Here is a 12733-nt window from a genome sequence, read left to right as displayed (position 1 = left end):
TACATATATAGGATAGCTACCTATAAATCAGAAGACTCAACATGAAAACCAGTATTTCTGACCTCTCTTGGAGGAAAAAAAAAAAAAAAAAAAGGTCAGAAGATCCAGCAATGTCGGGCCCACATTCCCACATGGTAACAATCTGTTGGAGCTGATTAGCAGCTAATCCTTCAGATGGGACATAGGCTTTGCAGTTGCCTGCAGATGTCATCACTCTCTTATAATACAACTCAATTATCTGTATGGATCCTGCTGGCCTGGGATGTTGCAAACTCTGCTATATAATCATAAAAGCTCAGAGGGAACATTTATTACTGTCAAAGTGAAGCATGTTTTTCTGCCTTGACAATACAACAGGGACAGCTATATTGGCTTTGGAGTCAAAGGGCCCTAGGTTTGAGTTCTAATTTTGCATACAACTAGTTTGGGACTTCAGGCATATTTTTAACCTAAGATATATGTTATACATATTTATAAAACTCCAATGCACTTAACAGTCAACAAAAGGCCTAAAATCTACCATGTCCAAATTGAAATGATAATCCCAAATTCACGGCTTCCTCAGTCTTCTGCATCTCAGTAAGCTGCAATGTGATTCATGTGCATAACCCTCAAACCTCAAAATCCTTATACACTTTCCTTCATTCTCACAAAACCAGTACCAAGGCACTGGGTTCTCTAAAATATATAATTTGAATGGACTCTTGGAATCCCCTAAAAACAAATAATTCCTCCTTCAGAATCAAATACTTTCCTGAAATTGCCTACAAATTCAACTATTTAAATAATGGTACTTTGAAGTTTCAAGGTTCCATATTATGAGGAATATTAGTATTTCATTTTTAAAAAAATGATGGAGGTACCTGGCTGGCTCAGTCAATAGAACATGCAACTCTTGATCTCAGGGTTGTAAGTTAGAGCCCCACAATGGCTGTGGAGATAGCTTATAAATAAAATCTTTGGGGTGCCTGGGTGGCTCAGCTCGTTGAGTGTCTGACTTCAGCTCAGGTCATGATCTCATGGTTTGTGGGTTTGAGCCCTACATCGGGTTCCACACTGACAGTGCAGAGCCTGCTTGGGATTCTCTCTCTCCTTCTCTCTGTGCTCCTCCCCCACTCATGCTTTCTCTTTCTCAAAATAAAAAACTTGAAAACTTTTTAAATAAAATAAAATCTTTTAAAAAATGAAGACAAAATACTGGGGATAATACATACCACTCCTTGCAAGATACTGACCCATTATATTTTGTGAGCTTACACATTTCTTCCAATCTAAAATGACAATGAACTAGGACACTATACTTCATCTGAAGATGAAACTAAGCAACAGATGGTTAGAATTAAAAAATCAACTGTTTCTATAGAACAGCTGTTCAAAGAAATCAGAAAATTAATTTTTGAAAATAATTCTATTTAGTATCACTGAAAAATAGGAAATAATTAGGAATAAATTATCAAATGATGTACAAAGAGGACAAATAGATACAGTACTGTATTCATGAATTCAATGACCTTTACATGTCAATTCTAATTTGAACAAGATTCCATGCACTTCTAATCAAAATCCAAGCAGTGTTAACAGAAATTGACAAGGTGAATCAAAAATTCATATGGAAATGCATATGAACTAGAATGGCCAAAACAACCTCAAAGATCAATTATATTCGAAGATTCGTTATAAAACTGCAAATATCAAGACAGTGTAGTACTGAAGAGAAACAAAAAGATCAATAAAACAAAACTGACAGTCCAGAAATAAAGCTATGTATATACGGTCAACTGATTTTCTGCAGAGGCAGGCCTTTTCAACAGCCTTTTCAACAAATGGAGCCGGAATGACAGGATACCTACACATTGTACCATATATAAAAATCAACTCAAAATCCATCACAGCTCTAAAGGGAAATTCTAAAACTGTAAACTCCATGAAGAAAACACAGTGAAAATTTTTGTAGTCTTAGGCAGAGATTTCTTAGATAAAACACAAAAGCATGACACATAAAAGACAAAAATGATAAACAGGACTTCAAAATTACTAATTTCTGCTCTCCATAAGATGCTGTTAACAAATGAAGACAAGCCACACAGTGAAACAATATATATATGTAAATCATGTCATCTGAAAATGGACTTGAATCCAGAAAGAATACAGGAATGCTCAAAACTCATTAAGAAAACCCAATTTTAAGAAGGGACAAATGATCTTGACATACTCCTGATCAAGGATAGACACTAGCAAGTAAGGACATGACAATATGCCCTAACATCATTGTTCATTAGGAAAATACAAATGTTGGCAATGATATGGAGCAAATTCAACTCTCATATGCTGTTGATGAGAATGTGAAATGGTAAAACCACTTTAGAATGCAGTTTGGCAGTTTCTTAAAAAATTAAACACACACTTACCATACAACGTAGCAATTCCATTCCTAGTTATTTACCTAATAGAAATCAAAGTCTAGAAGTGCCCGGGCGGCCCAATCAGTTAAGTGTCCGACTCTTGATTTCTGCTCAGGTCATGATTTCACTGTTTACTGAGTTTGAGCCCCACATGGACTCTGCGCTGACAGTGCAGAGCCTGCTAGAGATTCTTCCTCTTTCTCTGCCCCACCCCCACTCACACTCACTCTCAAGATAAACGAACTTTAAAAAAATAAACAAAAAAAAAACCAAAAAAGATATGGAAATCTACGTCCACAAAAGACTATTAACAGCACCTTTATTTTTAATACCTGGAAGTGAAAACAACCCAACTATCCTTCAAGAGGTGAATGGAATATACTAAGTAAGCTATAGCCAATCAATGTACTACTATTTGTAACAAAAAGTTAATGAACTATTATGCACTAGTCAACATGGATGAATCTCAAAATAATTATGCTAAGAAGCCACACCGGATTGTAGAATTCACACATATATAATTCTAGAATCTCTAGTGATAGGAAAGAGGTTCAGCTGATTGCCTGAGAATAGATAAGAAGGTTGAAAAAAAGAATTTTGGAGGGGACAGGTATTTTCATTATCCTGAGTGTAGTGATAATTTCACAGGTATAAATAGTTCTCAATTTATAAAAACTAAAATATGTGCAGTTAATATTAAATTTAAAACAAATTAATTGCATATTAATAACTGGTAGCAAGACTGATTCATATGAAAGGCAAGACCCTTTCAAGCCATTAACTTTAAAAATTATGGCCACCATCTTTCTTTTTGGAAAATAACTCCATTGAAAAGTACAGTATGTCAATGCTAAAGATCAAAACCATAATTACTAATCAGAAAGAAAGCATATGCCAAAAATAGTTCTCTAGAAAACCCCATATAATTTAGCAGGAGCAAGAAAATTTAGTGGATTTCAAAATTACTCATTCAAATGCAGTCCATAAAGTACCAGTCTTTCATTACATTTTGTAGGAATTACATAAAAAATAATTTTTTTCACTGCCAACCAAAAATATTTTAATGCATTTTATTAGCATTCATCTCATATCACTATTACAATGTAATTCACATGCTGCTTAGAATTAATGAAGAAATAATGAAATCAGATCCATTTTAATTAACTGCTGGCATCACTTGCTGCTTTTGTACCTCATTAAATGGCACCTCCATCCCCATTTGCCTGTTTATACTGAAGACAAAGCAAATTACATTATTTCCTTAGCTGAATTTAGCCATTGAAAAAAATTTTTAAGTTTATTTATTGGGGGGAGGGATGTGCCCACTGGGATGTGAGCAGTGGAAGGGCAGAGACAGAGGGGGAACAGAGAGAATCCCAAGCTGGTTCTGCCCCGCCAGTGCAGGGCCTGATGTGGGGCTTGAACTCACGAACTCTGAGATCATGACCTGAGCCCAAATCAAAAGTGAGACACTTAAATCAACTGAGCCACCCAGGCACCCCAACCATTTTAGACAATATCAAAAGTGTGTAAGCTCATCTCTTATCCAAAGATACCTCTTCTCCAAATTAACAAGGCTCAGTTCCATCACAATGCTATTAAAAAAAAAAAAAAAAAAAGCCTTCATCTTTAGAGAAATGAGTTAATAGGGCTACTTAGAATACTTTTAGGGAAGTCAGAGAGAAGAAGTATACTAGTTCTGAATCAAAACAAATGGCACAACTAGAGTGAATGTTCATCTTTCCAAGTCACTGCTGCCTCAAGGGGAATGTCCTGTCTTGGGACACTTATCATAAGCAGTAAGTATATTAGGATAGTGATGTGAAAGTACCAGATCTAGACCAACTTTATGATACCTGGCAACCCTCGGATCCTAAGAATTTAAAAATAAAATCTATTTTTAAGTGCCCAAATCCACTGCAAAAGTCTCAGGTTTAGGAACACCTGGGTGGCTCAGCTGGTTAAGTGTCCAACTTCAGCTCAGGTCATGATCTTGCAGTTGCTGAGTTGGAGCCCCACTTCAGGCTCTGTGTCTCGCTCTCTCTCTGCCCTCCCTGGCTTGTGCTCACTCACTCTCTCAAAAATAAATAAATGGTTTAGGAAAAAAAAAAAAAAAGCAAGAAGCTAAAGCTCTAAGTCTTACAGTAACATTGTTGCTTAGTTTCCATTTTCCCCCAATGAATAATGGCTTAGATCATCAGGCCTTTACCCTATTAAGTTACTCTGATACTGAAAGAAAAATATGTACTAAGTATATGCCCCATCTCCTTGCTCATTTTATTGTCAAATGCTAATTCCTTTTTTCTTCCCAAAGAAATACAGATCTGGCAAGAACAATAAAGACCTGTAAGAAATCTAGTCAAATTTCCTCATCTTACACATTCAGAAAGGTAAAGAAATTTGCTCTGAATCTCTTAACTAATCAGTATACTGTAATACCTATTAGCACTGCAATAAGTCACTGCCATTTATTTCCTTCCTAAGTACACTGTAAAGAAAGGCATATAACCATTCAATTATACAGTTTAAGTGAAAAGTTATCTGGGCAATAGTATCATAGCCAGAGGTGATACTGTTGAAGACTCAAAACGTTCTGCCTCTTGCTACTATTTGCTGGTGCTAATAACACTGCACATAGTAGGGTTACAGAAATGGATAGAAGTGAGGTTGTATTTGAGAGTACCTGTGAATGAGGCAAAATGTTTAAAGAGGGAGAAAGAATGTATTTCTAACTACCAGAGTTTCAGAACTTCTGGAAAAGGCTGCATATGCCTTAATAAAAAACAGAAAAGGAGGGAGGAGGTAATCAGATGGACTACCAGCGTGAATGCAAAATTGTACAACTTCAGAAACACTAAGGAAACCTACCTATATAGGTATACATACACTTACCAGGCACCAAAACAATTCCACTCCCAAGAGAAATGAAAACAGGTCCACACAAAGAATACGGGCTAGAGGAAGCTGTACAGGATAGCAGTTTAAGAAAACAGGCTCTGGAGTAGAACTGCCAGAATATGAATTCTGACTCTGGCACTTACTAAATATGTTGAGTTTAGGCAGTTACTCACCATGCCTCACTCTAACTATAAAATGGAAATAATTCATAACGCTATTGTCAGGTTTAAATTAGGTTAATACATGTAAAATGGCTAGAATGTAGTCTTAGCACAAAGCCTTCAGAGTTATGGCTATCAGAAGGGGAATGGGATTTGATATATGATGTAAGATTACAAGAGTAACTTTCTGAGTAAGTCAGAGGGCATTTTAAAATACATATACACACCCACAGCCTCTGCAGTACGGTGTAGTCAAGAGTTTACATGGATTTTGATTATGGGCAATATTAAGTCATTTCATTGTTTCCAAGTCTAACTGCCATGGAGAAATGCAGGCCAAGTTTTCTGCACTTTGGTTTCATCAACTATAAATAAAAACAATGCCACTTACCTCAGAGAGTTATTTTAAGAATGTAGGAAGATGTTCAAAGTGCTTACTTAGTACAATGCTTGGCACATGGTAGCTTAAAGTTGACACTATTTTATTAAAGTATTATTGAAATAAGCACATTTTAACTACAATGACCATTTGTCCTTATTTGCTTATGACAGCACCAGTTTATGCAAGTTTTCACAATGTAATTACAGCCATTCCTCTATCTCGGTATGTCCCAGTTTAAATGAAAAATTTTCTCATTATGTCCTAGTTTAGATGATAAATCATATGGTTGCCCTCATTTATAAATCAAGTACTTTCAAGATTCTCCATCTACTTAGTTCTTTATCTTCTCAAATGTTCTCTTATTTCCTTTTAATGCAATCACCTCTTTGTTCTCCAACTCAACATCTCCATTTTACACACACACACACACACACACACACACACACACACACACACACACACACAGTCTCTGGCTCTCACTCTCCTAAACTCTTTATCCAGGTGGTTGGTAACCTCAATGCTCAAGTCCAGGTTTCTCTGTCACCCCATACTCCTCAGCAATGTCATGTTTCCCAAATCTAATCCTTCTGAAATTCTTACCTGTCCCTTCAGTCTTAATTCCAAGAAAAAAGCCTACTGACCCAAAATACCACCACCACCACCACCACCACCACCAATTAACATTTTAGGTCTCTTTAGGGATATCGACATTTTAACAGCTAACTCCTAGAGAGACAATGCCCTAACCCAGAGTAGAGAATCTACTAACATGAATTTTAGACACTGTGAAAGTTGACTAGAGGAGACAATTTTGAGAAATATTTTCTCAAATCAAAACTCCCCAAATCAAAAATTTTGGTGGGTTTCTATTAAATAAATACATCAGAGCGGTCCTGTTTTTTTGTTTTTTGGGTTTTTTTTTTTCTGGTTCTCAAATAATCCCGACAGAAACACCACAGGCTTTTAGCTCAAATATAAAGTAACAGTTCTTTAAGGGTTTTGGCCCGTGCCTTCTTTTCACTCTACAAATGCTCCCCTGAATTATGTTGGATCACTGCCCTGAGGTAAGTTATTATATGCATATTGATGACAGCCAAATCCACTTTCCCAGCAGAGCTCTATCTAAAGCACAAAGTTCTCAAGCAGAGATGCCTTTCAGCTCAACCTCCTATAACCAAATGCATACAGTATACCTCCACCTGGATGTGCTACCTGTCTCAAGCTTAACTGAACTCCAATTCTTCCACGACACTCCTCTACTCCAATCCCACTCAAATAACTTTCATTAAATTCTCTCATCCACCCAGTTCCCCAAACCAAATCCTTGACTCCTACCTTTCCATCTCTTCCCCCGACAGTCAAACAACAATGGAATTCTCTAAACTATTTTTCCAATCTGTTTCTTCTTACTCCAAGAGTCACTAGTGAAGGTCTGAGCACCACCATCATATCTAAAAAATACTATTATATCTGTTTACTGATCTCTTGGCACATCTCAGCCCTCTAATTCACTGCCATTTGGGGTAGAATGATCCTTCTAAAATGAATGGCTGGTGCCATTTATTATTTTTTTTATTAAACTCTGCTTATCTGTTAATGACTAATATCCTCAGGAACATCTCCATTAATAAAATTTCTAAGGGCCTTTTTGATGTGGTCCCAGTTTTCCCTTCAACATCATTTACTACCTTTTCCACTCAATGCCCTATAATTGTGCCATCCAACCATTCTCAACTTCATTCTGTTCCACAAAATACCAGGTTCTACCTGTCATGGCTATAGGGCATCACACCTGGTGTTCAACTTAGCCTGGCATACTCTTCAGAACTTTATATGGCCATCATTTCCTTCAGGAAACTTTTTCCAAACCTCTCATCTATTTTAGGTGCTCTTCAAAAGTATCAGGCACCTTCCATTTAAGGCACTTATATTAAAGAGGTTATCAATCCTGCTTGTACCTCCAAACCATGAAAGGAACTTAGGGCTAGAATTTCATATTCAAAAGTTCAGGAATATGGCCTCTTATTTTAGATACCATATCTTAAGAGACATTAATAGGCCAGAAATATCCAGAAAAAGAAAAACAAAGCCAGAGGTATCAGAATCCCAGATTTTAAGATACACCACAACACTATAGTAATCAAAATAGTATGGTATTAACATGAACACTGACACATAGATGAGTGGACCAGAATGGAGAGCCCAGAAATAAACCTACCTTATATGCTCAATTAATCTATGACAGAGGCACCTGGCTGGCTCAGTTGTTTAAGGGTCTAACTCTTGGTTTTGGCTCAAGTCATTATCTCACAGTTCATAAGATAGAGCCCCATGTCGGGCTCTGCACTAACAGTGCAGAGCCTGCTTGGGATTCTCTCTCCCTCTCTCTCTGCCCCTCCCATACTTGCACTCTCCCTGTCTCTCTCAAAATAAATAAACTTAAAAAAAATCTGTGACAAAGGAAGCAAGAGTATACAATGGGGAAAAGATGGCCTCTTTAATAAATGGGGCTGGGAAAACCTGACAGCTACGTGTCAGAAAATGGAACTAGACCACTTTCTCACACCATACACAAAAATAAACTCAAAATGCATTGAAGACCTAAATGTGAGACCTGAAGCCATAAAAATTCTAAAAGAGAACAGAAGCAGTAATCTCTCTAACATCAGCCACATTTTTCTAGATAGGTCTCCTGAGGCAATGGAAACAAAAGCAAAAATAAACTACTGGGACTACATCAAAATACAAAGGCTTTGCACAGTGAAGGAAATCATCAACAAAACAAAAAGACAACCTACTGAATGTGAGAAGATATTTGCAAATGATATATTCACTGAAGGGTTAATATCCAAAAGACATGAACAATTTCTACAACTCAACACCAAAAAGCAAACAATCTAATTAAAAAAATTGACAGAGGAGGGGCACCTGGGTGGCTCAGTCGGGTAAGCTTCTGACTTCGGCTCAGGTAATGATCTCACAGTTCTTGGGTTCAAGCCCCATGTCAGGCTCTATGCTGACAGCTCAGAGCCTGGAGCCTGCTTCAGATTCTGCATCTCCCTCTTTGTCTCTGCCCCTCTCCCACTAATGCTCTATCTCTGAAAAATAAACGTAAAAAATTTTTTTCTTAAATGGACAGAGGACCTGAAAACAAATTTTTCCAAAAAAAGACATACAAATGGCCCACAGACACATGAAAGGATGCTCAAAATCAGTCATCATCAGGGAAATGCAAATCAAAACCACTATGAGATATCATCTTACACCTGCAAGAATGCCTACTTGAAAAACATAAGAAGTGTTTGGCAAGGATGTGGAGAAAAAGGAACCCTCAGGGGCACCTGCGTGGCTCAGCAGGTTGAGCATCTGACTCTTGGTTTCAACTCATGTCTCATGGTTTCATGTATTCAAGCCCCATATCGGGCTCTGTGCTGGCAGCATGCAGCCTGCTTGGGACTCTCTCTCTGCCCCTTCCCCACTCACATTGTCTCGGTCTCTCTCAAAAATAAATAAATAAATTAATTAATTTAAAAACAAAAAAAGGAACCCTCATGCACTGTAGGTGGGAATGTAAACTGGTATGACCACTGTGGAAAACAATATGAATGTTCCTCAGAAAATTAAAAAAAGAAATACCATATGATCCAGTAATTCCACTACTGGGTATTTGCTGGAAGAAAACAGAAACACAAATTCCTAAAAGTTTTATGGACCCCCATAGTTACTGCAACATTACTTACAAAGGCCAACATATGGAAGCAACCTCAGTGTCTATCAACAGACACATGGATAAGGAAGATGTGGTACACACACACTGGACTATGATCAAACTCCCTTAAAAAAGGATGAGACTGTACCATCTGCAACAACATGGATGGACCCAGAGGATATTATGCTAAGTGAAACAAGTCAAAATGAGAACGACAAATACCTATGATACCTATGATTTCACTCATGTGGAATCTAAAAAAACAAATAAACAAAAAACAGAATTAGACTGATAGAGAAAAAAATTGATGGTTGACAGATGGGAAAGCAGGTAATGGGGAGGACAGGCAAAATGGGAAAAGGCAAGTGGGAGATATAGGATTCCAGTCACAGAATGACTAAGTCAAAGAAATAAAAGGCATAGCATAAAGAATAGAGCCAACAATATTGTAGAAGCATCATATGGTGACAGATGGTGGCTACACCTGCGGTGAGTACACCATAACATACAGAAACGGTGAATCACTTTCTGTATATGCAAAACTAGTATAAATGTTGTGTGTCGACTATACTCAAATTTTTTAAAAAACTTAGAAAAAGAATATATCCAGAGAAGAGAAAGCTGAATGGTGAGGAATCTGAAAAATATGCCATGTAAGAGTTAAGGGAACTAGAGATTTATCACAGCTTTCAAATACGTGTAGGCCAGAGCATACATCATGTGAAAGAGGAAGCATTACTGTGGGTTATCAAAAGAGGATGGAAGCAAAGCCACTATGTAGAAGTTTCAAAAAGGCAATTTTTGGTTTAAAAAGAAGAACCATACAGGGGTGCCTGAGTGGCTCAGTCAGTTAAGCATCCGACTTCGGCTCAGCTCAGGTCATGATCTCGTGGTTTGTGAGTTCAAGCCCCATGTCAGGCTCTGTGCTGACAGCTCAGAGCCTGCAGCCTGCTTTGGATTCTGTGTCTCCCCCTCTTTCTGCCCCTACCCTGCTCATGCTCTGTCTCTCAATAATAAACATTTTTTAAAAATTAAAATAAAAATAAAAAAAGAAGAACCATATAAAGTATAACTGTCCTTCCAAAGACAATGGGTTGGCTAGAAAAATGGTGAATTCACACTCGTCCAAGTTTAAAAAAAAAAAAAAAGAAAAAAGAACACTAAAAATAGTTCTACACTTGAGAGAATGTCAGATTAAATAATATTGACAGACCAAATCAATTATAACATTCTAGGACGCCTGAACTTCTAAAATATTTTAAATAGGACCAGGTGGCAGCTGAATTAAAGCAAATTATCCTAGCCTACACTGTTAAGAAACAATGCCCTAAGACCTAAGATTTAACTGCCTGTTTCACAAAGAAATCAGAGGAATCACTCATTATTAAAAAAAAAAAAAAAAAAAAAAAAAAAAAAAAAAAAAAAAAAAAAAAAAAAAAAAAAAAGCTGAAGACTTTTCTTAGATTAATGAAGCTTTCAGAGAAAAAAAAATAAAGCATTTTCAGTAAGACTACATGAAGGGAGAGTTTCCTATTTTTTTATTTGACCCTATGTGGGGGAAAAAAAAATCTAGATAACAATTGGTCAGTTTATTCCCACAGAATGCTTATTTCTCCAAGAATGAAAAGATACAGGGGTATAGCTCAAGGGCAGAACATCTGATTGCAAAGGATAAAAAATAACAAGAAGGCTTATTTAGGATGTAATCACTTTTAAAAAGATTTTGTAGACTAACAAATATTTGGCTTCCGATTTATACATGACGAACAGAGAAAGGCAAAAAAAAAACTTTTAAAGTTTTCCTAATGTTTTGTAGAATTATGATGGCCAAGGTACAAAAGAAAAATTGAGAAGAATGGAGCTAACTAAAGGCTATGTGCTCTCTGCTGCCATATTTGATTTTATCTTTAGATGAAACTGATCTGGAAACAGGCCATTTTTGCATGGGTGAGAACAAAAGTGAAAAAAAGCATGTATTTATCTTCATGGTAAGACTTTATTAAAAAGCAAAAAAACTGTCCAAATTAGGAACTCATTGTCAGCTCTCACTATTTACAACCTCCACACTTTTATTTTACAACACTGAGAAAAAAAAATACTCTATTTTCATTAAAACATTACTTTTAATAAACAGGCTGCATTCTTAAGTTTGATTTTATTCAGAGATGGAATCTTTTCTCCTTATAGGAAACACTTTCCTATTAAAATTAATATTACAAATATTATGAGTCTTTAAAAATAAACTAAATTTATAAAACATTATTTATCTTTCCATACAACTTTCCAAAACACTTTTGTATATATGAAAGGCAGTACCAGGAAAGCAACAAGCCTCCATTTTGGGTTGACTTGTGTCCATTTTCCCCTATTATACCCCACAAAATACATACTGAAGTCCTAACCCCAATAACTCTGAATATGACCTTATTTGGAAACAGGACTATTGCAGATAGAATTAGTTAAAATGAAATCATACTGTAGTAGGGTGGGTCCCGAAACCACTATGATCAGTGTCCTTAAAAGATGCCAGCCAGGTGAAGACACAAACAGGGAGAATGCCATACAATAAGGAAGGCAGAGACTGGAGTCACACAGCTGCAAGGCTAAGAATGCCAAAGAGTGCTGATAAACCACCAGAAGCTAGGAAGAGACAAGGAAGGATTCCCCTACAGGTTTCAGGGTGTGTAGTCCTGATGACACCTTAATTTTGGATTTCTAGCTTCCAGAACCATGAGACAGCAAATTTCAGTTGATGGTATCTTACTGTGGCGGCCGTAGGAAACAAATACAGCTTTCACTTATTTGATTAGAAAAGTGAAAAATCATCACATCATGTGAATCTAAATGTTACCATCATGATCACTGCAATCCATTACCCAATGAAAACAGAACGTTGGCCTTGCTTTGGAACTGTGACTGTCAACAACAAGGTCTCCAGCTAACAGAACTGAGTCCATGTTTCTATTAACTGTAGATTTTTTATTCACTATCTAGGCTAGACTCATACAAAGGCCATTAGGTGTTATAAATATGTGTTTTCCATCACTCTCTAACTGGGCGGTCTTCACATTCATACTTTACATCTTATTTATTTACTCATTTTGACTAAGTAGTATACATACAAAGTAAATGGGAAGTGAACTTTTTTTAATGAACTCGGCGTTTTTCATTTCTTTAACAT

The 12733-nt window shown here is 36.7% G+C and overlaps 1 protein-coding gene across 6 annotated transcripts in view; it reads right to left on the bottom strand.

The window, feature by feature from the left end:
- CDC42SE2 (CDC42 small effector 2) overlaps nucleotides 1–12733 on the bottom strand; it is a 173042-nt gene that overhangs the window by 125284 nt on the left and 35025 nt on the right. The window lies entirely within an intron of this gene.

Source organism: Panthera leo, chromosome A1 (assembly GCF_018350215.1).
Source record: "Panthera leo isolate Ple1 chromosome A1, P.leo_Ple1_pat1.1, whole genome shotgun sequence".
Taxonomy (NCBI): Eukaryota; Metazoa; Chordata; class Mammalia; order Carnivora; family Felidae; genus Panthera; species Panthera leo.
The sequence above is the reverse complement of the archived record's forward strand: the minus strand, read 5'-3'. Positions and strand labels throughout refer to the sequence as shown.